The sequence below is a fragment of the Psammomys obesus genome, unplaced genomic scaffold, assembly GCF_907164565.1.
Source record: "Psammomys obesus unplaced genomic scaffold, mPsaObe1.curated_primary_1811, whole genome shotgun sequence".
Lineage (NCBI taxonomy): Eukaryota > Metazoa > Chordata > Mammalia > Rodentia > Muridae > Psammomys > Psammomys obesus.
In genome coordinates, this window is record NW_026596109.1 from 15,557,786 (window position 1) to 15,582,531 (window position 24,746).

Genomic DNA, 24,746 nt, shown 5'->3' on the forward strand with positions numbered 1-24,746 from the left:
AATCAAGACAACATCTCACAGGCCAATCGGACCTAGGCCATTGCTTAATTGAGGCTTCTCTCAGCTGACATTAGGCTGTGTTAAATTGACCATTGACGCTAACCAGGAAAAGTCTGTTTAATATATCAGGATTGTTAGTGGAATCAGCTTGGCTGCAATATTATGGTAAGAAAACCCTCCCTTAAAGAGTTGAGTCATAATTCAGTAAGAAAGCTCTTCAGTGGTTTTAGAGACAGAGTTGATCTGTGTTTTACAACATGAGTTCAAGGCTGGTTCCCTGGGAAAATCAAAGTCATTTTCAAGGCTCCAAGCATTCTAACTTTGGTGGGCCAAGGATATAGCTCAGTGGTATAGCACAGGTTTCCTAAGCCTAAGGTCCTAAGTTAGATTCCCTAGAAACACACACACACACACACACACACACACACACACACACACACTATAGTTAATTCATTAATTAAACTTCACCTTGAGCTTTATATATCATCATTTTTTTTTCAAGACCAGTTTACAATTCTTTTTCTCTAATAACAGCTGTTCATAGAATGAGATGGAATTATGAGCTGTAATCTGACCTAATCCAGAGAGGGGAAGGAGGAAGATTACAAGGTCCAGGCCTGAGCTATCAATGAGTTCAAGGCCAACATGAGACCCTGTATCAAAACAAAACATAAATAGAAGTTTGGGAAAATAGCTCTGTGGTAGAGTGTCATTACTCTGGAGGCAGTGGGGCCTGGGAGAGTGGAGCCAATAAAATCTCATACAATAGCCAACTTTATTCAGAGCCTCAAAAAAATTTATATTCTGAGGGTTATGAAGGGCCACACTAATAATGTTATCCTGAGTTCAAGCTGTGCATAATCACAAGGATGAGCCACACATGGTAAAACCAGTTTTTTCATAGAGGCATAGAAAGGGATAGTTTAAACAGTTAATTGAATAGCAACAGCACGAGATAATGAGTGATCAGAAGTAAACTCAGTCCTATCTGCTACACCTGGGAGCAGCAGAAAACACATCTCTGAAACGGTCTTTTGTTTTGAAGAAACTGAGGCCACAAGGCTCTTGCCTGGTTTTCTTGGAGTGTTCTCACAAGCATTCAGAATTCTCCTCAGATGACTCCATTCCCTGACAAAGTTCTAATATCTCTCCTACCCGCCCCCCCCCTTTTTTAATTTTGTAAACACAAGATATTCAGAGTGGTTTTGAGATATTGTAGATAAATTTAATTATCATTTGAAGCATGATTATGCTGTAAGCAAGCAAACTATAAACATAAAACAGTGAAAACATTGTATGTAATAATACTTTGCCACCGAGAATAGGGCTCTAAACTATGTCCAGTAATATTGGTTACATTATTTATCAGAAAAAAATAGAGAATAGTTTGAAAAAAAGACCCATATAATTATTAGATCTGGTATCCTGTAGAACATAAGCCTATATTTGCTTTTAATAGGAATACAAATGTAATGTCCAGTGTTAATAGGAAGTGATTTAAATACCAACAAAAAATTAAACACACTCCCTTCTCCAGATGAATGAATGAGTCTGTTGTTGTCCCAAGGTCAAATCATAAACACAGAGTCATTAATAAAGGTAACAGGAGTTACCTTTATTGGGTCCGTCCAATCTACAAGTTGAAGCAAAGCCTCCTTTGCTTTAAAAAGAATGTAAGATTAGTGCCCGTGTTCAGAGGCACTCAGCACAGATGCACAGATCAGAGCACCTAACATCACCAAAAAGACATTCTCATGTGACATAGGCTCTGTATATTTCATAGAATAACTTCTCCCTTGGTGCATAGGGCCTTAACTTGACTCCATCTGGGCAGACTTGACTACTTACAATGTAATCAATAGCTCCTTTTGCCCTTTGCGACTCTCCCTATCTCTTTGCCCTCCACCATTGTACCTTGGTGTTCAGGGGCCAGAGAAGCCCAAGAGGAATTCATAATGTTTCAGTAGATCCGTCTGCAATGACAGACACATACAGCTTCCCAATTTTCTTCAGCCAACCAGGCTTCCAGGTCTCAAATTGTTTAAACCACAGTCTTGTCTGAAGGCAGTTCGGAGTGTCCTGTAGAGAAATGTTTATTGTTTGTTTGTTTGTTTTAGCTCTCAAACATAATATATCACCTTGAGGCAAATTTTAAAAATAAAGAATAGCTAAGAAAAGTGCAATCCCCCTTTTTAATTTTTTTTAATAATTGTTTAAATATTCTATGTGATCTTTCAATTATATTCTGGTCTTGAGGATTATAACGAATGCCTGCAATATGATTTATATTCTATTCTTTACAGAAGTTCTTAAATTTTTTACTATTTTAGGCTGGTCCGTGTTCAGTTTTTATCAAAGTAAACACTTACCTAACAGCAAAAGTTTGTATAAGAGAAGAGCATACTACAGAAGCATTCTCGGGGGACTGAGGCACAGACCAAAGACATTTAGAACATGCGTCTATGCAAATGTGCGGGGATGGTGTCTGAGGCACCAGAGCAAAGTGAGTAACATCCATGGACCATAATTCATCAGTATTTTTACCTCTGGGTAAACTCCAGCTATATGACTATGATGGAGTAAGAAAGCACAACTTTTATAGCTTGTCTAAGTGGCATTATACACGAAGTCTATTAGTGTGTGTGTGTATTGATCTTCTTGTCCTGGAGAAGTAGAAACAGAAACAGGGCAGGTTAGTGCATCAGCTTGCTTATTTCCTTATGCAATAAAACCAGAGGGGTTAGAGTGTGCATAAATATTAGTAACGAGCAAATGATGTGTGTGAGCTTTAACTAGGTATGGTAGTTTTTGTAGTAATGGGAGCATAACTGAATAAAACAGTTTCAATTGTTAGAACTAACACTAGAACATATGCAAAATCTGAAACAATATGAATTAACTATAATAGATGATTCAAAACAGCCAGTTCCACTTGTTAGGCTGAAGAGAAAAAAAAAAAAAGTATTCATAGATTGATGACTGTTTGGACATGAATCCCTACTATACCCTTAAATGAACCATCAATAAAATAAGTATCTGCCTGTGAAATGGGAGAAAGCTGGACAACTTTTGTAATCACAAATTCAGTTTTATGAGAAAAATCCCGTAGTTTAATTAGTTGGATAATGAATTTCTATCCATAGTAATTTGCAAATGAAATCTGGAAATCCTTAAAGTTTTGAAACAATCTTAAAAACTGACTGTCAAATAATTGTAATATAATACAGGAGGGATCAAATCCATATAATTGTTAACACCAGGTCCTCTCCTAATTTCTAATTGAGCAAGAAGAGTAAGGTAAGCAATTAGTATTTTATGGCGCTTATGGTATAAATAAATCCATCCAAAAGTTAATCCTCTTATGCTATCATATCTGTAGGAAACCATTTTAGTGGGAAAAATAAGTAAGTTTAAGGAGTCACAGGATACACAAATGACACTTTTGGTCTGGATTCAAATACCTTTAGTTCTTTTCTTGTTTTTCGAGGTAATATTCAAGGACTATCCAATGCGGTCTCCTCTTCGAGAGTTTTAAATTGATTGGTTAGTGCATAAGTAATTTCTAAAGTTGGCTATGGCCGATTAATATCCCATAATAATTTCTAAAAGTCATTAAGCATTTTTAAGTTTTTTTTTTCTAATGGGCTTTTTTGTGGTTCAAACGTTTTGATTTTGTTGGAATTCTACTGGAAATAACAAGCGCAGCTCATAAGGCCAGGAGGAAGGAGTCCTCTTCTCTGCAGTGCCCTCGCTAGCCTACATTGTAAAGCCAGCATTTTCATAGGCTCTCCTAAGTCTTCATGTGGAGAGAATTAAAGATTAGATTGATTATCAAGTTCCTCACTCCATGCTTTGGGATAATCTTCAGGCAATGGAGATATGTAACTAAAGGAGACAGCTAAGGGAGTCATAGTTGGTGGTGGTCATGTTTTTACTTTTGGTTTTGCCTGAACAGGGAAAAATCTTTTTTTTTTTTTTTTTTTTTTTTGTCTCGTTTACCAATTTTAATGTTTCATCATCCAGTTTATGTGCATTCTAGGAATTAGCCATCTTTTCCTCACGAACAATATTCTCCTAGTCTTTCCTTTCTTGATACCTTTTTTTCTCACTCCAAGCCCTGTTTAACCACCTGGTTGCTCTCCCAAGCTGTGTGGCTAAGCATGCAATGGTCAGAGCCAGACGGGAACCGTTACTGCTATGCACACCTGCTCCTGCCAGGGACGGCCTCAGACCAAGTCTCAAATTTGACCACTGCTGAGGTATGTGTGAATCATTTATCTGTAAATTTGATCCCAAATTCCTGATTAAGAGTCCAATTCCTCCACATGGTTCTCAGTCTTGACCTGGCCACTGGAACCTACTTACTCCTCCTGCAGCTGGTCTGCAAGTTCACGCTTTCCCTCCCTACCCCTCCTTCAACGAACTAGCTCTCTGTTACAGGAGCCTGGCTACATTCAAAGCTTAAAAGTCGGTGTACCAAATTTCCAAAGTCTTACCACCATAATAATTATAGGGCTAATAATAAGCATTATTAGACCATACCATTACATTAACAGCGACTTATTGGAGCCCAACTAATTTAATGTGTTCACACCCTTTAAAATTATATATTTTTTTCCATAGTTTGGCAGGGGAATAAGCTTCCAGAGATACAACCCAAGCTTCAAACCTGCTGCGGACCGACAGGAGACAAACTGAATGGACTTAGCAGAGCAGAGCTGGCTAATGCAATCACAGCTGCCTCCGCCTCTAACGGATCCTGCCACACCTGCCCAGGAAACACCAGCTGTTTTCCACGCTTCAGCTATTGGGAAGGTGGAGGGGAGGAACGGTTCCTTAGCAAGGGTGCTCCGTCCTTCTCCCTCCCCCCAAATCTTTCGCGGTTTGAAAGGCATGCACACATGCCTTAGTTAACACACATTCATTCATCCATGGGTCAGGGCATTTCACAGGGGCTGCTCCAGGCTGCTGCTTGAGGCTCATCTCTCACAGAGCAATGGAGGCTGCAGAGGCATGGTGGGTTAGAGATGGAACTGGCAGGCCGGCAGCCTTCTGGACTGAGCTGGGGAACTGAATTAACCACATTGATTAAAAAATAAAGACTGCTATGGTCTTTCTCCAAGATGCCACGGCAGAGGGCTCTTGGACCTTTGATGTCTTTGTTCTTTTTTGTTGTTGTCATTGTTATGTTGTGCAAGCAATTCAGTTGACCTTCCCTTAGCTGTCTTTAGGGTCCTGACAATGTTCTGTGTCAGTGCCTGATCCCATGACATCATTTGGGCCAGGTACATTGTTACCTGTCGGCCGCTCCCCCTCTCTCTTACTCTTGGTCTCTTCCCCTCTCCTGCTCTCTCCCCTCTCTCTGTTGGGGCACCTTCTCCCCCCACCAGGTCTCTTTCTTCTTTCCCCTCTTTCTCTCCGTCTCCATCTAATAAACCCCATTGGGTTTAAGATCGGTTGTGTGCATGGCATTTTAGAATAAATGCTAACATTTGGTGCCGAAACCTGGGAGTGCTCTTCTAGTAACGTTTAGACAAGCTAGAATCCCTCTTCACATGGCCGCCCACAACAAATCTTTCTTTTGCACCCTCATCTCTTGCTCCTTTCATGATCACTTAACCTGCCCCTGCAGCTGCTACACGCATCTGTCACGCTTCTGGCGGCTGCTCAGACGGGCTCAGACGGGTGTGCAGCCCACAACAGAACCTTTTCTTGCTGATACCCTCATCAGCTCTGGGCTTTTACGATTGCTCACTAGCTCTGGACTTCACTGTTAGGTAAGCCAGGCCTCGGGACCGGCTGCACAGCACTGAGGGTTTTACAACTGCCCTCAAACAGCTTACATTTTTTCCAAGTTTAGAACTGCTGCCAGTCGGGGACTGCCATGCTGTCAGCAAGGCCCTGGATCCTGCAATCTCAGTTGTTGGTCTGCCATGTTGATTTTGGGATAAAGAGGGTAGAGCCACAGCTTCACTGCCATCTCCACTAAGGGCAATCACATGGTTTCACAGCCATCTTAACTTCAGGCAATCAAGGGCAGTCACATGATTGGCAGCCATCTGCTTATAAAAAAAAAAAAAAGATGTGCTCCCTACCCCTCTGCCTTACTGCTGAGAAAGCCCTGGTACCAGGCACCAAGGTTCTCTGTCTTACCCAGGCTAAGCCCTTGACCTGCTGTGCTATTTGGTTGACAAATCGCTAGCCATATGGTCCATTTCCATTTCCCCTTTCTCATTTGCAGGAATGGCTTCCTCATGTTCTCTCCTCTTTGGGAAACCTCTGGTCTCTACACTTGTATTTGTCCTACTCAAATTTCTAATATCCAGTAACACTATGAGCAATCAGTGACATAAAGAGTGATTCCCTATTTCTCTTTTTTCAAAGTCCTGTCTGTTTCTCTCTGCCTGCTATCCCCCTAAATAAAAATACTCTCTGGTTTCTTTTTATACTCTCAAAAATAATCTTAAGATTAAACTGTAAACCTTAAGGTGACCACAGGGTATGAACTATTTTAATCATGATTAATTCTCTGTTTATTTTATCTCCTTTTAGACTAAGACAGCAACAAGTCTCATTTTAAATGGGTATGGATTTTTAAATTCAAAGTTTTTACAATGTGCTACATGCATAATCCAACCTGGTTCAAAATAATTTTTATGTGATGCTGACATTTCAAGGTTATAGAGATCTATTCAAATTAAGCTAATTTATACATAATACGTAATTTAAAATGTCTGTCTAACTGCCTATGTCTTTATCAATTCCTAAATTAATAAATAAATGCTGTTTCTCTCATCACAAGCTGCCTGTGATCTGGATTCACCACTAGGCTTTCTGGCTAATAGATTTGGCATAATAAATTCAAATGTAACTTTAAATTGTTTTATACTGTTCTATATTCATAACTTGGGGGTTACTAAGTAAAAGTTTTTTCCTAGATACTTTTAAACTATATGATATAATTCCAAGGATACTCTAAATTAAGCTCTATTAATTTTAGAGGCATTTATTTATTTTAAAACTTAGCCATTGTGCTGTATCTTCACTATCAAGGTTAAAATATGCTTTGTCTTGTTTTCTAAACCATACAGAAAACTGTTATGCTCTCTTTCTTTATGGACTATGTTTATGACTTAAGGCTCCAAATTCACAAGAATGAAACCTGAAATACTAATATATACTGGTTAACAAGTGCAAGTTAATAGTCATCTTATACATGACCAAGTCCTTTAACATGTTCAAAATATATTTATAGTCCTACAGATGCAAACATGGTCTCACTGCTATCTTAATTATACAGTTTAAATAATTAAACAGCTGATGATGGTCCCTGAGTCACCATATAGGAGTTGGTAAAAATAATGAGAGGAGTCTTCCCAAAGGCTCATTTACAGCAAAAACTATGCTCCAGACCTCGGCTGCTGCTCTGAGGCTGTCAGCATTCCTGCAAAACAAAACAAAACAAAACAAAACAAACAAACAAAAAAACAACAACAACAACAACAAAACAAAACCAAGAGGTTTGCAATGCCCCATCCTGCCAGGGTATATCCAAAAGTCAACTCTGCTAGGTAACAGTTTCAGATGCAGCAAGAAGGACTGGTCCCATGACTGCCTCAACAAGCCACACCCTGCCTGCTGCCAGACTGGCTTCTGGAACTCAAAATGCTCCCATTCAGGCTTGTCTTCTTTGCCCAGCCATGGAGCCACAGACACCTCCAGCCTTCGAGCTCCTTGGCCTGGTGGAGGACAAATGATGGCTCCTAGATTCAGCGACCTCTGCTAGTCTTGCCAAGCCCAGATAAGGCTGTAGGTCTGTTTTAAGTTCACACTCGGGTCCCAGGGACATATTGCCAACTTCTGTATTGGGAGACTTCAGATGACTTCTCTTCATATGCAGGAGACCAGTATTTAAGCAGTTAACTGACAGCCTGCTTTGTTGCCAGACTCAAAAAACAGGCTTCAACTGAAACCTTTTACCATCCCTTTAAGTAAAGGATAATAAATGTTCATAGCAGTCTCTCCTATGTCTAATGGTAAATAACTAGATACAAAGGCCTAAAGAAAATGTTAAGGGTCTAAGAAAATTTTTTAAGGTTGATAAACACAAGTTATAAGTGTATGAGGGTCTAAGAAAATGTTTTAATACAAAAGTCTAAGGAAAATATTGTTTATGGGTCTAAGAAAGTGTTGTAAGTTTGGTAGACACAGGTTATAAATGAGGGTCTAAGAAAGTGTTTTAAAGTTGGTAAATGTAAGTTATAAACGTTGCAAGGCCTAAGGTGATTTAAGTTATCCTAAATAGGTAAAAATGCTTAATATTTACTTCTGTTGCTATGCTACTGTTGTATTGACTGTCCAGAGCTTTGACCTTTATCAATAAAGCTCTGATTTATTAATCTAACTCTAAAAAACCCACATTCCACTCTACCACCCACTATCATGGTTCCAAGCTCAAGATTTTAAATCTCCTTTGGTTTGTCTTTTAAGTATAGACTTAAAAAATGCTTCTCATTATGCTAGACTTATGTACATACAGTTTTTTCTGGAGAGAGAGGAAAAAAAAGCCTCTCTTCTATAATGTGTAATCATACTAAAGGTTAAGCTCAAGTGAGCTTTTGTCCCTTCTACTTCACAGAAGGCCTCTGCCTTTCCAGAGGACACCTTAAAGAGTGTTGATACTGTTAACACAAATGTGTGTGTCTGCTGTCTTTTTCCATAGTGTAGTTTCACTGCAAATTACAATAGTGAGGCTACCATGTCTAAAGTTTTATCTCCTTTGTAAAACTTAAAAGGGATTCTTGGAAGCTGTAGGAAATCCATCTGAATCCACCTCTCAGGTCAGCTGGGCTCCAGATAAGTACTACATCTATTGCCTATCTCAGAGGGTGGCATTTCTTTCCCTTCCCTGGTTTTGGGACTTCCCTTTCCTGGCTACTTAATTGCCATATTCCTATACCCAACACCACCTGATTGGAGACTCTTCACTTCTGGTTGGCACAAATGCTTTCTTCTGCTCGCCAACCTACATCCAAACCCTTCATCTAGGACCTTCTTCTCTCCTGGGTAAGATTTTCTCTCTACCAGCACAGTTTTGCTCCCTCCCCCTCTTGCTTATCTATGCAATCTTAGCTAGGTAAACCATGTCTGCAACGGACAACTGTACCTCTGGTCTTTGGCCAACGCTGATGAGCTGTTGGAACAGATTGTACGCTGCTAATCTACTGAGTCAAACCTTGCTCTTGGGGCGCCTTGACAGGTCACTGACTCCTACCTGTCCAATGGGAATAGCCATTCATCCATTCCTCCAGATTCTCCTCTGGGATGTCTTCTGGAGAATTTCAGATTTCCACACCTAGCACCCGCTTTAAGGGCCTCTAAGCTTACACACCTCTCGTAACCAAACTTGGCCTCAATTCCTTAGATGACAGATCCAAAGCAAAACCTTTTTAATTACTGTCAGCAATCGGGTAAATGGAGGTTCCCATGTTCAAGACTCTTCTTGATCCAAACCTTTCACTTGTGTTCGCTCTCCCAAGTTTTAAATGTACACCTAAAGGAATTATCTCCATAACCAACCTAAATTTGTCTTCTGCCTATATATATGTTCCAGTATCCTGCCAGATCCAGGTGTTTCCTATATCCACGACAGTGCCAAAGCAGCTACCACAGGTGTTCCAGTCTGACCTCGCAGACTTCTGTCAAGCTGGACCTGCACTTTCCCTCACTGCCACAAATGTTCTCACAGACCCTGGACAGCATCAAAACAGCCTGTTCTTCCTGGACCTGGCCAGCATTTCAGCCTTTGACCTCCCTACAGTGGCTCCAGTGTCAGCAGGAAGTAGCCAGAAGAGAATCTCTGCCTGTTAATCGCTTATTATTAACAAAAGGCTGGAATGGTGTGCTTCAGGCCCAGAACAAGCAGCTCCAGGTTCTCCCAGCATTCCTCAGTCCCTATCTGCTTCAGTGCTTGGCTGGCAAACTCTACCCTCTGTCCTGAACTTTCCAGGGCAGGGGCTTCCCCTCCTCCCCTCTCTAATTTCAAGTCAATTTTTATTAAATTAAATAAGAATACGCCTGCTTATTTCTACATTATTTACTTATTTGAAAAATAGTATCTTATGTGTCGTGCCTGAAAGGGTTTTAATTGTCAGTTGCCTCCTTCTTTAGCAGCTCTCTAATACATTGCCTATAAAGAAGCAGTGTGAGATAGTTTACCAAACCCTTCCTTAGACTAACATTAATTCCATTTGCAAAAATTAAAAGGTTATTGACATTATTTAAACACACATAAAATAGTCTTCTGGTATGCTTTCACCAAGCATTTATGTTGATGAGAAAGGAATATGAGTTTTGATTGAAATGATAAACTCGACTATGTAGGTTGATTTCAGCCTATTCTTTGGGTTTCCTGGTGACAAATTTTTCTCTTGTAAAGAAATGACTTGGGGGCTGGAAAGATAGCTCAGAGATTAAGAACATTGGCTGTTCTTCCAAAGGTCCTGAGTTCAATTCCCAGCAACCACATGGTGGCTAACAACCATCTACAGCGAGAACTGGTGCCCTCACACATGCAGATAGAATGGTGTATACATAATAAATAAATAGGTCTTTAAAAAATAATAAATAATAATAATAAAAAGAAATGACGAGGACTGCAGAGATGTCTCAGTTGCTAAGAACATTTGAAGAACTGATTCCTAGAGACCATGTCAGCTCACAACCATCTGTAATTCCAGCTATAGAGAGAACCAAGACCTCTGACCTCTGAGGACACCCACATATATATATATAATTAAAATATTAAAAATAAATGTCCATTGAATTTATTTTTGACTAATTCAAGTCTAGGCTAATTGCTCACTCTCACATAAGCACAAATGGACTGGATTACTCAACCCACAAGAAAAGTACATTTCACTGGATATGTTGTAAATGTGTTTGTGTTAGTAGGTTCTGAATGTACAAACTGTGATACCCATTTGTTAACAAAATACATACAATATTGATAGGGAGAGTGAATATTGACAGTTTATAGGGTAAGATGTGGAAATTATTCAAATGAGAAATCAGAGCCGAGAAGGCAATGAATGATGTAACAAGGTCACAGATTTGGTGGGGATTGTGTGACAACTGGCTACAACAGAACAGAGCCTTTGGAACTTCTGGTTTGGCCATCAGGTAGCAAATGTGGTGTAGTCAATGAGGAGAATAAACGAATATGTGGAAAACCAACCTGTTAAACTTCTACTTCATGCTTTGGGATATTCCCTTATGCACAGAGGAAGCAGGAAAGAATGTTCCCCTAGTGAGGATTTCTTTAAAAATTCAGATGTCAGTCCCTGGGAGACACAGTGCCAATGCAGCACTAGGCAAATGTTGGGTGTCTGGGGAGAACTCATTCTAAGTGGACGGTTAGCATCAGACCCATGAGGAAAGCCAAACTGTAAAGGGTATCTGGGTTCGTTCTCACTTGTGATTTTAGGGAGAGAAGCTGTAAAATAATTTTTTTTTTTCACATTTGAAAGTACTAACACTGAATTTATTTTAAAAATAATTTTTCAACCTTTTTACTAATTTATACTGATTTTCTTTTCTTTTTCTCCATTGCCAGTTCTTAGATGGAATTTTTAACATTGAAAAAATATTTTTCAACTATAATACAGTCTGATTATGGTTGCCCTACTGCAGCTCCTTCCGGATTCTCCCCAGCTCCCACTCATCTAAATCTATAAAATTTTAAAACAGAGTCATGCACAATATTAAATAGTACTATAAAGCCTATTTTTTTTCTGGCTCCATATTATTCTACTGAATGCCAGGCTTACTCTATATCCCAAGATTTCTTAGAATTCATTACACAGTTTGGCTTTAAATCCCCTGTGAGTTTTGTGTTTCAGACTCTTGATTGCCGGGATTACAGGTATGTGATACACACCCAGCTCATGAGTGTTATACACTTCGTTTTCTTTTTCCTGGCTTTTGTATTTTTCTTCTTTTTGCATCAATCATTCATTGTACCAGGAATTTCCTTTAGCAATGTATTGGTGAGTTGGTATGAGGCAGGAAAATTGAGAGTGTGAGGCTAGTCTGGGCTACATAATGAGAACTTTTCTCAATAAAGCAAAAACAAAAACAAAAAGTGTATTAGCCTATCACTATATAAATAGCTAGGACAGCTTTGGAGGTCAAAGGCAATGGGACTTGACCTAGTTCTTTTTACAATTTCACACATGTATGCAATGTTCTGATCACTCCCCACCTCCATCTCCATCTTACCCTGCTAGATCCAATTCTTCCATACAATCTATTTCCTATATTTATGAATTTGTTGTTGCTGCTGCTGTTGTTTTATCTTCCACTGACTTTAACTAGGGCTGTCTGTGCTACCTTGGGTTTAGAACTATGCACTAGAGCTTGATGGGCTCATCAGCAGGTACAAAAGATGACAATTTCTCTAGGGATGTAACTATTATATAGGTTAAAGGGAGACAACATTACTTGCTGGGGAAATTTCACTTATTTGAAAAGTCCTATTTCACATCACAACACTGCTCATTGTATTGAATCTCTAACAGAAATATATAACACTATATATATGTAGTCATAGCGGCGGTTCCATTCAGTGGTTCTAGCCCCAAATAGAGCCTCAACAACTGAGACTTTACATTTTTGGTAGCTATTACATCATAATGTATACTTTGTTTGTTTGTTTTTGGTTTTTTTGGAGACAGGGTCTACGTAGCCACAGATGACCCTGGGCTTCTTATCCTCCTGCCTCTACCTCCAGAGTGCTGATATTACAGCCACGCCCATCACTGTTTGTAAGTATAATTTATTTACTCTTTATTTTGTATTCTTAGATCTTAATATTAGTTTGGTAACATTTTGTTAAGATTCCATTACTTATTAATTCCACTTCAAGTCAGTAAAGGAGGCACTGCAACATATTTTACACAAGACTTTTGGTTCAATACCTAGTACTAAGTGTTTGTGTTTGGGCGAGGAGGTCATTGGCCTGATGGAGTCTGTGGTGGTTTGGATGGAAATGGTTCCCACAGGCCCACAGAGAGTGGCACCATTAGGAGGTATGCCCTTGTTGGAGGTAGTTTGTCACTGGAGGTGGGCTTTGAGTTTAAGAAGCTTAAGCCAGGACCAGTCTCTCTCTCTCTCTCTCTCTCTCTCTCTCTCTCTCCTGCTGCCTGCCTGCAGATTGAGATGTAGAATTCTCAGCTACCTCTCCATCACCATGTCTGTCTGTGTGCTACCATGCTTCCCACCATAACAACGGGACAAACCTCTGAACTGTAAGCCAGTCTCAATTAAAAGCTTTCTTTTATAAGAGTTGCCATGATATGGTGTCTCTTCACAGCACTAAAACTCTAAGACAGAGCCATAGCTCATAACTATAAGACAATCTACAAGGCTTCTAGAGTAACACTGTGTGTATGACACATGAAGGCATGAGTTCATTTGAGCTTGAAGCCTTGATGATGCTCAGAAGCTGTTTTATGAGAGTCATTGCCTTGACTCTAACTTCCCGCACCAGGCATCTCTGTTCAGCTTCTATCTTATTCCCAAGGTGACATTGGGTATGAGTATTTTTAGATGCTGATACCAGATAAACATATTAAAAATGAGTCTGGTTCTGCTTTTCACTTCCTGTACAGGATAACATTAGCATATCTTCCATATGAATAGGGACTGCTGTGTGCCATATGTTCAGTACCATATGGTGCTGTGCCTATTTGAAGCCTTTAAAACAGTACAAAAGCAAAGTGGCTTGGACTAAAACATTTATTGTGTTTTGTGGCTTAAAGTTTCTGGGCATTACGGAGCTTAAATTAGCTTTCTATATATATGTCATGAAATGTGCTATTAATAACTAGAAAGGCTAACTGAGAAAGAGCAGCTTTGGGCAAAATAAAAGTAAGTCAGTACAATTTAAGTTAAATGTAGGCAAAAATCTGAGAGGTCTTGAAATCAGAGGTAATTTTAGTGGGTAGTCAAAGAAGGCAAACTGGGAAACAACAGGGCTAACAAAAAATTAGGGAATATTTTCCCCCCAAATGGCTCAAAATTAGATGCTGTCAATTATTAATATTTACTATTGATTTATCTTTTAGTTAAAGAGCAGTTATTCCTAAACCAGCTGTATACCCAAATCACCACACAGAGACTAGGAATTATTTAATTCACCTAGAGCAAAATTCTGGGCAATAGTTACTGCATCCTAAACCTCTAAGCATGCAAAGTTTCCTCCCAGTCAGATTTCACCCATTATACTTGCTTTGAGTCATATCTTAGGTCCAGTTCATCTCTCTTCCTGGTTCCAAGTCCTGCTCATCTCTGCTCTCCTCCCACTCACTTTCTTCTCTTCCCCTCTGGACCAGAATGTCCCACCCTATTCTCTCCATTGCTCAGCTTTGTGGCTGGTTGTTTTATTGACAATATAAAGAACAAATGGTGGTATGTTTACACACACTTGAGACAGGTGATGCTTAGAATAAACATCACAATGCAGTGTCTGGATTGAAGCCAGATAGTGGGGGAGAGAAATCAGCATTTGAATGAACAAGGGTAAGTTGTATGCATTCCACAAGAACATTATACCAACAATTAGATTTGGTGGAAAATACTTTTGAGACAGGGTTTCTCTGAATAGCTCTTGGTAACACAGAATTTACTATGCAATTTGGGCAGCCTTAAATTTGTTGCAATTTTCCTCCACTATGCTTGATTAATTTCTTTTTTTTAGATCAGGTTATACTGTATGGACCTGGTTGGCCTGCTGTGTGCCACTTTACCCAGCAAGTGTCAGAGCCCTTAAGCACAGCGCTCCACATTGAACATACATGCAGGAATATCAGTTGCGGCTATTTTACCTTATTTTATCTGTGTTTTTAGTGCATGTATATATGTGTGTGCACACACAGGAGTCAAAGTTGGAAGTCTGATGTCTTCCTCAGTCACTTCTCCACCCTATTTTTTTTTCAGACACTAGTCTCTTACCAAACCTGGTACTTGTTGATTTGGCTAGACTAGCTGGTTAGGCTCCCCAGTCCTAGAATCTGAATTGATATCCTTGTACCTATGTGACAATCACTCTACCCACTGAGCCTTCTTCATAGCCCATTTTATTTTCTGATAAAAGGTCTCCTGTTTTCTAGGTTGGCTTTGAATTTGGTATGTGGCTGAAGATGACTTGGAGCTTCTGGTCCCCCTGCCTCCACCTTCGAGTGCTAGAATTACAGGCATTTGTCACCAATCCTATTTATGTGATACTGAGGACTGAAACCAGGGTATCCTGCATATCAGGCATGCACCCTAATAAACTGAGCTATATCTCTAGCCTAAACAAAGTTCTTCTACATATCAGATATTATGCTGGTTCCTAGAGAAATAAGACTAAGAAACCACAGATGAATGCTTGACCTCAATGGGTTTACAATCTAGTGGGGAAGGAAGACAATAATTTTTAGTTACTTATGATTATAAAGTTATAAGTAGAATCAAATACTGTTAAAGAGAGAGGTGTAGCCCATTAGCATCATGGTTGGAAGTATGGCAGCATGCAGGCAGGTATGGTGCTAGAGGAGCTGAGAGTTCCACATCTTCATCCACAGGCAGCAAAAGGAAACTGTGTGCCACACTGGGCATTAGCTTAAGCATATATGACCACAAAGCTGGCCTTGACAGTGACCCTTTTTCTCCCACAAGACACACCTACTCCAACAAATGCCACACTTCTTAATAGTGCCACTCCCCATGGGCCAAGCATTCAAACACACAAATCTATGGGAATTAAACCTATTCAGACCACCCTATACATGGCTGATGAATAAAGCATTTAAGAAGCAGTGGCTGGAAAGGGGACATGCAATGTCTCCATCTCTGAGAAGGCTCTTTGTTTTCTGTTGAAGGTCTGTTGTATAGGATTATAAGCCAAATAGCTGCCATCTTTACTTCTGCTGAGTCTGCTCACAAAAGAGCATCACAGCTAAGCCTACTAACTATTTAACTTTTCTCATAGAAGAAAGGGGCAGGGAAGGTCATGGGACTCTTACTCACGTAGCCAGTCATCTTCCCAAACAGCAGAATGCAATTCTGTCCTATTGCACATGGTCTTGAGGAAGGGGCTAGGGGGTATAGTAGGGATGGATGAGGAGAGCCAACATTCTTGATGGGTGTAGACCTTCCAGTGTGGCTGCTTCCATGCTCCTGTCCTTAGGTTTGTGAGTAAGCATAACTCATTGGTTCCTCTGGATGCACCTTGGAAGAATCACACCTTAGTTTGACGTTGAGTCTTTCAGAGTAGAATAAACACTGCTTACATCTTCCAGTGAAAAGGGTTCTAGTACAGGCTATTGCTTCTTCGATGAGCAAACTTGAATGAATTTTCATCCAAGTTCCATGTTGTGAGCTTTTAGGCTAGAATTTAATATCCAAAAATTATAAAACTAGTGTTTTCTGCTTTCTGGTGTTCACAGCCTCCTCAATGTAAGTCAAACTGTATTTAATTTTTTCCAAATACAACATATTTACAGCTTTCCCTAGCCAATGCCATGAAGTTTCCATTTAGTCTATGTTTATTTCATATTGGTTACTTTGTGAACCAGTAATACAACACACACACGCAGAGAGTTCCAAACACATGCTGTCCATCACCCACATGTTAATATTGATTTAGCTTTTTTACTGTAATTTGTGAAATTAGTAGATGATCCCATTTTACACACATGAGAACTGAGGTCCACATTTAGAAGTCCTAAAATGAAACCAGTTATATTTTGCTAGACCTCTGCCAAACCACTGTACCACAGAATCACAAACCTGACTTTCATTTCTCTACTTTACTCTGTGTTCTTTCAACTGTGCAATGCTTCCACAGTATTTTGAAATTAAAGACATCTTTATTACATGGTAACAAAAGTATAAATATATAAGAAATAATAAGGCGAAGTTGTAATTAAAGAAATGTAAAATTTAAGTCACTAAAGGAAGTTATTGACATCTGATCTATTTTTATTTCTTAAATGTGTATGGCTGTTTTGTCTGCATGTGTTTCTGTGTACCTCATGGGTACCTGGTGCCTACAGAGGCCAGGTAAGGGTGTTGGATCCTCTGAGACAGTTTTGAGCCACCATATGGGTGCTGGGAACTGAACATGGGTCCTTTGGGAGAACAGGCAGTGCCCTTAGCCACTGACCAATCTCCCCAGCCCAGCCAAACACTCTTCAACGAGTCTTCTATTTAAGTCCAATATTATAAATTAGGGTGTGGAGCTCAACTGATAAAGGATAAGGAGATGGCCTGGTGGTTAAGTGCATTTCCTGCTCTTCCAGATGATCAGAGTTCAATTTCCAGCACACAACTACCTGTAACTTCAGCTCCAGGCAATCTTAAACTCTCTTCTGGCCACATGTACACACAAAGACACAGAGACATATTAAATGAACCCTTAAAATAAGGAACTGGATTAAGAGCTTTTCTAAACATCAGAGGTTTGCTAATACAATAAACTGGACCCCATGTCAAAAGGTAGGATTTGAATCTAAGTTTCAAATCTTGTTTTTTTCAAGGCTGATGTAGTGGGATCAGTGAGTTTGAGGCCAGCCTAGGCTATATAATAAGTTCCAAGATAGCCTGGGCTATGGAGTGAGAATATCTCTTAAAATTAAACAAATGAAAAGAAAATAAAATGCCAGCTATTTGAGCATTTGGCAGGTAGAGGCAGGATGATCAAGAGTTCAAGGCTGAACTCATTTCTATTTTTTATTATGAATTGTGTATATTTGGGTAAATCATTTGACTTCTTAGAACCTTCTTCAGTGGTAAAACTTTACTATATACAGCATAGAAAACATGAACATTTCTGGGGCATTATAGAAGTACAGATATTATTAACTTACTTGGGGCCCTAGAGGAGGCCAAAGCCAAAAGAAATAATGCTTCTGACCCTATAAGCAGACCCTTATCAGAACAGCAGTTATATATAATGGAAATTTTTTTATCTGTTGAATTTTCACATTTTTGTATCGTTACAGGTTGTGACATCATTGTATACTATCAATACAAGAAACTGAAATGAGTTGTCCATGGTCAGAGATAATAGAGATAACATTAAAATTTATTTCTACCCTGCCACATACATTTCCCTCTTTAGAATACCTTTGTTTAACATCATTTATGGTGTTCAACTTCAAATTTTTATCTGTAAGTGACTTAGTTTTTCTTTCTATTCTTACAGGTGCAACCACATGGTAGGCCAGCAAGTCCTCAGGAGACAGTGGAGCCTAAGAACACAACAAACGGGACAGTGTGGAGGCTATAGGAAGTCAGTATCCAAGTTGTTTGCCTCTTCCATATAAAGCTAATGACAGGTGTGACTTTAATCCCAGCACTGAGGAGGCTAAAGTAAAAGGATTGCTGTTTGTCTGATGCCAATCTGTACTACAGTGAGTAAGCCAATCTGTACTACAGGTACACAGATACTACACTGACTGGGTTACTTCCAAAAAAAAAAAAAAAATTAAAGCAGGGCTAGAAAGATGACTCAATAGGTAAAGGAACAGAAGAACACATTGTCAAGTTTGACGTCCTGAATCCAATCCCTGGGACCCATATGGTGGAAGGAGAGAACCCACTTTGACAGGTTGTCCTTTGAAATAAATAAATAAAAATATAATAAAAATTGAAAAAATAATAACAAAAAGAAATGAAGACTATGGGAATAAGTTGATTAAATGATTTTGGTTATTTTAAGTATAAAAGAGTTTTAGCCCTATTTGCAAAACTCAAAGGATTTAAGCAAAATATCAAGAGCTAGCATACTTAGTATTAAATTTTATTCTACAGTGTATTTTGTTGTTTGTTTGTTGAAACAAGATCTCATGTAGTCCAGGCTGTGCTCAAACTTTCTATGTAATCTACAGTGGCAGCCTTGATCCTACTCAAGGGTTGATAGTCATGCCTAATATGCCTCACTTTGCTATGTATTTTGGCAGGGACGCCCAGTGAGACGCATTATTGACAAGATAGCTAACTTACTGTTTCCTATTCATGGTGAGGACCTGGTGTTTTTTAATAGCTTGAGATTTTGTCTGCTCTTCCAGTTACTTCACCCTAGAAGAGAAGGGATGATTTGTTATTTTATTGCATGGGAGAGAAGAACTGGGTTTGGTGGTCCTAGCTATTTGTGGTAGGTATTATTTGGCACATCTTTCTAACCACCAAAAATTAACAAGGACGTATTTACTTGAATGCTTCCTTTTTACTGGCATAGACTGTAGGCAGAAGGCTGCTTATGTCTAGTCTCAAGCAGACACATGATCCAGTTGAGCCAATAAGCCTTTTCTCTTTTTAAGGATTAAGAGAGAAGAATAAAGAAAGTCAGTCTAGACAGGAGGCATTATTTGGAGATGGCCATTGCTTTTCTCTGATGAGGACAGAAAAGGGACAATCATCCTGCAGAAAGAAAAATAGAGGTTGAGTCTAATTGGAATTTTTTCAGTTTTTCACGACTTTTTGGATCTCATTTTCAGTCTTTTTCTGGGGCCTAGTGGACATTCTTAACTTCCGTATTATGAGATATCAGTGTATCCTCGTAACAAATGCCCTTATTTTGTTTTTACTAAAGGGAGCATTTGTTTTCTCTTGCATTTATGAAGCATTTTAACCAATACCCTGTTAGTTGTGGTTAATAAGTGTGTAGTGTTGCACAGAAGAACACATAAACTACATGAGAGTCATTCCGCAAGGTGATTTGTTTTTGTTAAAAGGGTGTACGCGACCCCAAAACAAGCACACTTGGCTGAAATGGCCTCTGTTTTTTTTTTTTTTTTTTTTTTTTACCCCTGACACAGTGGGATGATGACTGCATATCATCCTACTGGTAGGAGCTTGACTTCACAATCTGACATGATTGGTTAATCAAAACAAAGAGGAAGGGGGAGGTTCAGTAAAAGAGACTCATTGGTAGATGAAACATGCTGGGGACTGGGAAGATCTCTCAAGCTTGTCGGGGGCATTGATAAACTGCTTAAATCAAGGTGGGGAAAGTGTGAGGATATTTATGCAAAATGGAACAAGTGTGTGTCTCAGTCTTTGTGTGTGTGCGTGCGCGCGCATGCACCTGTGCTGGGAATTCTTCTGTAGGACTTGCTAAAACTCAAAATATGATGTATTTCTGAAGGAAAAAAATACACATGGGAATCTTTTCTGAAACAGTCCTATCATAATTAACAAAAGTCTTGTTATTAAAAATTTTAAACCCCAATTAGAGTTAAACCACTACAAGGATTTAAACTGAAGCCAAACGTTTGATAAGTGATTTCCTAAGAATGAATCTAAGACAACACGAGATCTGCTGCACTTGGCACTTTAAATTGTGCTTCTAGAAGTGATGATCTGTCCCCACTTCTTAGTTCTCCCACGCATCCTCAGTCCCAGGATGTGTCATATACCATTTGAAAGTCGATAAAGACTACACCATTAAGCGCTCCGAGTTCCAGAGAAACCTTTTAGTAAGCCTCGTTACTTTAGAAGCTGGAGTGTAACTTTAAAGTATATCTAAGTGAAAATAAAATATATTCCAGGAGCTGGCTGTGGTGGCACGTACCTGTAGTCCCAGCACTCAGGGAGGCAGAGATAGGCAATCTCTGTGAGTTCGAGGCCAGCCTGGTCTACAAAGCAAGACTAGGGCAGCCAAGGATACACAGAGAAACCCTGTCTCAAAAAAACAACAACAACAAAATTATTCCTGGTCACTTTAAGAGCAATTCTTAAGCTGGTGAGACGGCTCAGCAGGTAAAGGTACTTACTGATTAGCTTGATGACCTGAGTTCAGGGTTAGAACTTACCTGATAAAAGATCCAATTCTTGAATGTCCTCTCACCTCCACACAAGGGCTGTGGCAAGAGCAGGCACAGACACACACAAACACATGCATGTATGCACACACACATACAACAAATTAACAATACATAAATGGGTGCATGTGAAGGTTTTAAAAAAGCTGTTCTTTGAGAAACCCAATATCATAACATGTAATGAATTAGGGAAAGAAAAGAATTTTCTCAACCTAACAGAAGGCCTCCTTGAAAGGCCACAGAGAACTTAATACTTAATGGCAGAGGATTGTAAACTTCTTTCTGAGATCAGGAAGAGACACGATGTTTGTTTTCTTCACTGTCACTGAAAATTGTACAAGATATTCTAGTCAAACCATTATGTAAAAAAAAAAAAAAAAAAAAAAAAAAGGGATCACAACTGAAAAAGGAGGGCATAAAACAATCTCTACAAACTGCATAATCTTGTATGTAGAAAATTCAAACAATTCAACCACAAAACCTCCTGAACTTGTATGAAAGTTCAATAAGGTTCGCACAAAATCAGTTCCCAGCTGGGCATGGAAGCACACGTCCCTGTGTGCTTCAGAAGGCTGAGGCACTAATTTGAGGCCAGTCTGGGCTGCATCTCAAGACTGTTCAAACCACGTAACCTCCAGAAGAAAATCATCTCCAGCTGGTCTAAGCTCAGCGACAGAGCCGGCCAGGTGTGAGGTTCCACGTTCAGTCGTTAGCCCTGAAGAGGGAAAGAAAAGATAGAAAAGAATTCCCCACACAGGAGAGATCTGTCTCTTTCTGGTTTTGGTTCTGGAATGCCTGGGATTGCGTCTGGGACTTGCTTGTGTTCAGAAGTACCGGATCTCTTGGACCTCCTCCAGCTGGACTTACAGGCAGCTCTTTCCTTCTGCCGTGTGGGATCAAAGTGAGGAAGCTTGGGGAAAATCGTTCTTACTCATAACTCATCAGATCACATTTCCCTTCTTGATGAAAAACAAGAGTAAAGGGCTCAAATATTCTGTTTTGAGACTTTTTACAAAGGTGCATTGATCAGAATAGTGTGGCACTGGAGATCAATAGGCGAGACTTGAGAATTCAGAAATAAATTATGTATGGTTCTTGAATTTTCAACAAAGTTTCTGAGACAATTAATTGGGGGAAATAATATTTCAATAGATAGGCTGGAACAACTGAATATCTATTTTCAAAAGAATGAAGCTGGATTTTTACCTCATTCCATATATAAAAACTAAAAAGCTGGGGCCAGTGAAATGGCTCCGCCAGTAAGGGCTTTTGACATAAGCCTGACAACACGAGTTAAATTTTTAGAACTCAAATAGAAAGGAGAGAGAAAAGGAGAAAGCCAACTCCTTCATACAAATTGTCCTCTGACCTTCTACCCATGTGCTGAATACAAAGTGAGTTCAAGGCCAGCCTGGGCTTCATGAGATGCTGCCTCAAAATAAATTATAGCAGTAAGCTAAAGATGTAAGATTAATCAAAGACCTTTAAGAGCTGAAAGATACAAATTCTTAAAAATAAACCCAAAAACCCCATAAGATTTCCAAAGTATGAAACCAAAGCACAAGCAAAAAGAGAACAATAAATAAATTAGATTTCACCAAAATAAAATGGCATATGTGCTGCCAAGAACATCAAGACAGTAAAAAAAAAAAGAGTTCACAAAGAATTATCTAAATCTTAAACATAGAATTATCTAAATCTTAAACATTAAACATTATAATGATATACATAAACATTAAAAGCATAAACATTAAAATGATAATCAGAACTACAAAACGATAATATTTCACATTAAGATGGCTATAATTAAAAACAATGGACAATACTGAGCTGATTTGGATTGAAATATTAGAGCCCTAATACTCTATTGGTTACAATGTAAAATGATGCAACTCTTCTAGAGATGGGTTGGTGTTTCTTGATGAGGTTAAACAGAGCAATTTCACTACCAAGAACATACCAAAAAGAAATTAACACAGACAGACATCCATATACAGCAACACAGACACACAGCACACATACACAGACAGATAGACACACACACACACACACACACACACACACACACACACTTTCATAGCACCACAATAAAAAGTATAGATCAGCAGTGATAGCATATGCCCCTCAGGAGACTGAAACAGGAAGATGGAGAACTCAAGGACCACTTGAGTCACAATAGTGAGTCCTGTCACAAGGAAGCAAACAAGCGTAATCCTATGTGCTACATTGTTTACAATGACATCACAAACAAGATTATGTGTGAAGTATACATTTTGCTATAGGGTTACAATGGCGACAGCGTCATAAGGGAATAGGAATCTCTCAGCGCTTGTATAATCTCCTGGGACCTCTCTTATTTATGAATCTCGTTATTTGTATTTGACTAAGTAGGCTGCAGCTGTGTTGATGCTTTAAGAAACAGAACAATACATTGTTTTTATATGTGGAAAGAGTAATTAAGTAATTAGATCACATGATGAAGGAGGCTGGCTAGTCCAGAATCTGTAAGAGCAGGCTTGACACCGAGGGATAAGCCAAAGTTTTAGACAAGATCTGAAGGCAATTAGCTACAGAATTTAGTCTTGCTTAGAGAAGGTGAGACTTTTTTTTTTTTTCTTCAAGTTACACTTATCTGGGCTGGGGAGATGACTCAGCAGTTAAGAATGCTTGCTGCTCTTTCAGAGAACATAATTTTGGTTCCCAATACCCATGCTAGGCAACTCTCAACTATCTGTACTCCAGCTCCAAGTGACCTGATACTCTCTCCTACCCTCACTAGGCATCTGCAAACACATAGCACACACACAGATGGAGATCTGGCTGCCTTTGACTCTCAAGTACTATGATTAAAGATATGGGCCACCATTCCCAGCTTGCTGTCGATGTCTAGAGACAGGGTCTCACTATGTAGTCCTGGCCATCCTGAAACTCATCCAAGAGATCAGCCAGGCTGGCCTTAAACTCAAAAAGATTTGATTGCCTCTACCTCCCATTGCTAGATTTAAAGGCACACTCCACCACACTTGACAAAAAAATTTAATTATAGAAATTACACTTTTGTGTACATATGTGTGTGCACACTCACGTTTTCTTTTCTTTTTTTCCTTTTATTGAAAATAGAGTCTTTTCTCATACAATTTATCTTGGTTGTAGTTTCCCTTCCCTTTACTCCTCCCAGTTGCTCCCGATATCTCCTCCCCTTTGAATCCGCTCCCGTACTGTCTCTCATTAGAAAAGAATGGGCTTCTGAGAGATAACAATCAAACATGACAAAATGAAATGTAAGGCAGAATGAGACCATCACGTTGAAACCGGACAACGCAATCCAACACAAGGAAGAGTCACCAATGACCAACACAAGAATCAGAGAGCCACTCATTTATACACTCAGGAGCCTCATAAAAGATACCGAGCTGAAAGTTATAACACATATGCAGAGAACAAACCCCCGTGTAGGCTCTTGCTTGCTACTTCAGTCTCTGTGAGTTCATACGAACCTTGCCTAGTTCTGTTCTCCTGGCATCCTCCGTCCCCTCTGACCGATACACTCTTTCTGCTTCCTCTTCCACAGGCTTCTCTGAGCTCTGAGGGGAGGGATTTGACCAAGACATCTCATTTAGAGCTGTGTGTTCTGAGAGGTCCAAACTTTGAAATTTAATTCCTGGGGCAACATGACTGTGGTCCTGGTGTAGACAAAGAAGCGGGCAAGTTGAGACAGACCCGCCCTGCTGCAGAAAAGTAACCAGGCTTGCCGTTGAGAGTTACCATTGTCTGGCAAACCACCTAGCTAGATGGCCCCTAGCTGGTGACCAAGGCCACATGGTCCTGTTACTAAGAAATAAAAATCACAAGATGTGCTAATCGTTCCCCCTCTCT

The 24,746-nt window shown here is 39.5% G+C and overlaps 1 long non-coding RNA gene across 1 annotated transcript; it reads right to left on the bottom strand.

Moving 5' to 3' along the window:
- Positions 1–1,405: 1,405 nt before the first annotated feature.
- Positions 1,406–24,446, bottom strand: LOC129692568 (uncharacterized). The gene is made up of 3 exons (XR_008722721.1): positions 24,368–24,446; positions 19,051–19,125; positions 1,406–2,079 (listed from the first exon to the last, which is right to left on the bottom strand). It is a non-coding gene; the product is annotated as an uncharacterized LOC129692568 (long non-coding RNA).
- Positions 24,447–24,746: the final 300 nt, after the last annotated feature.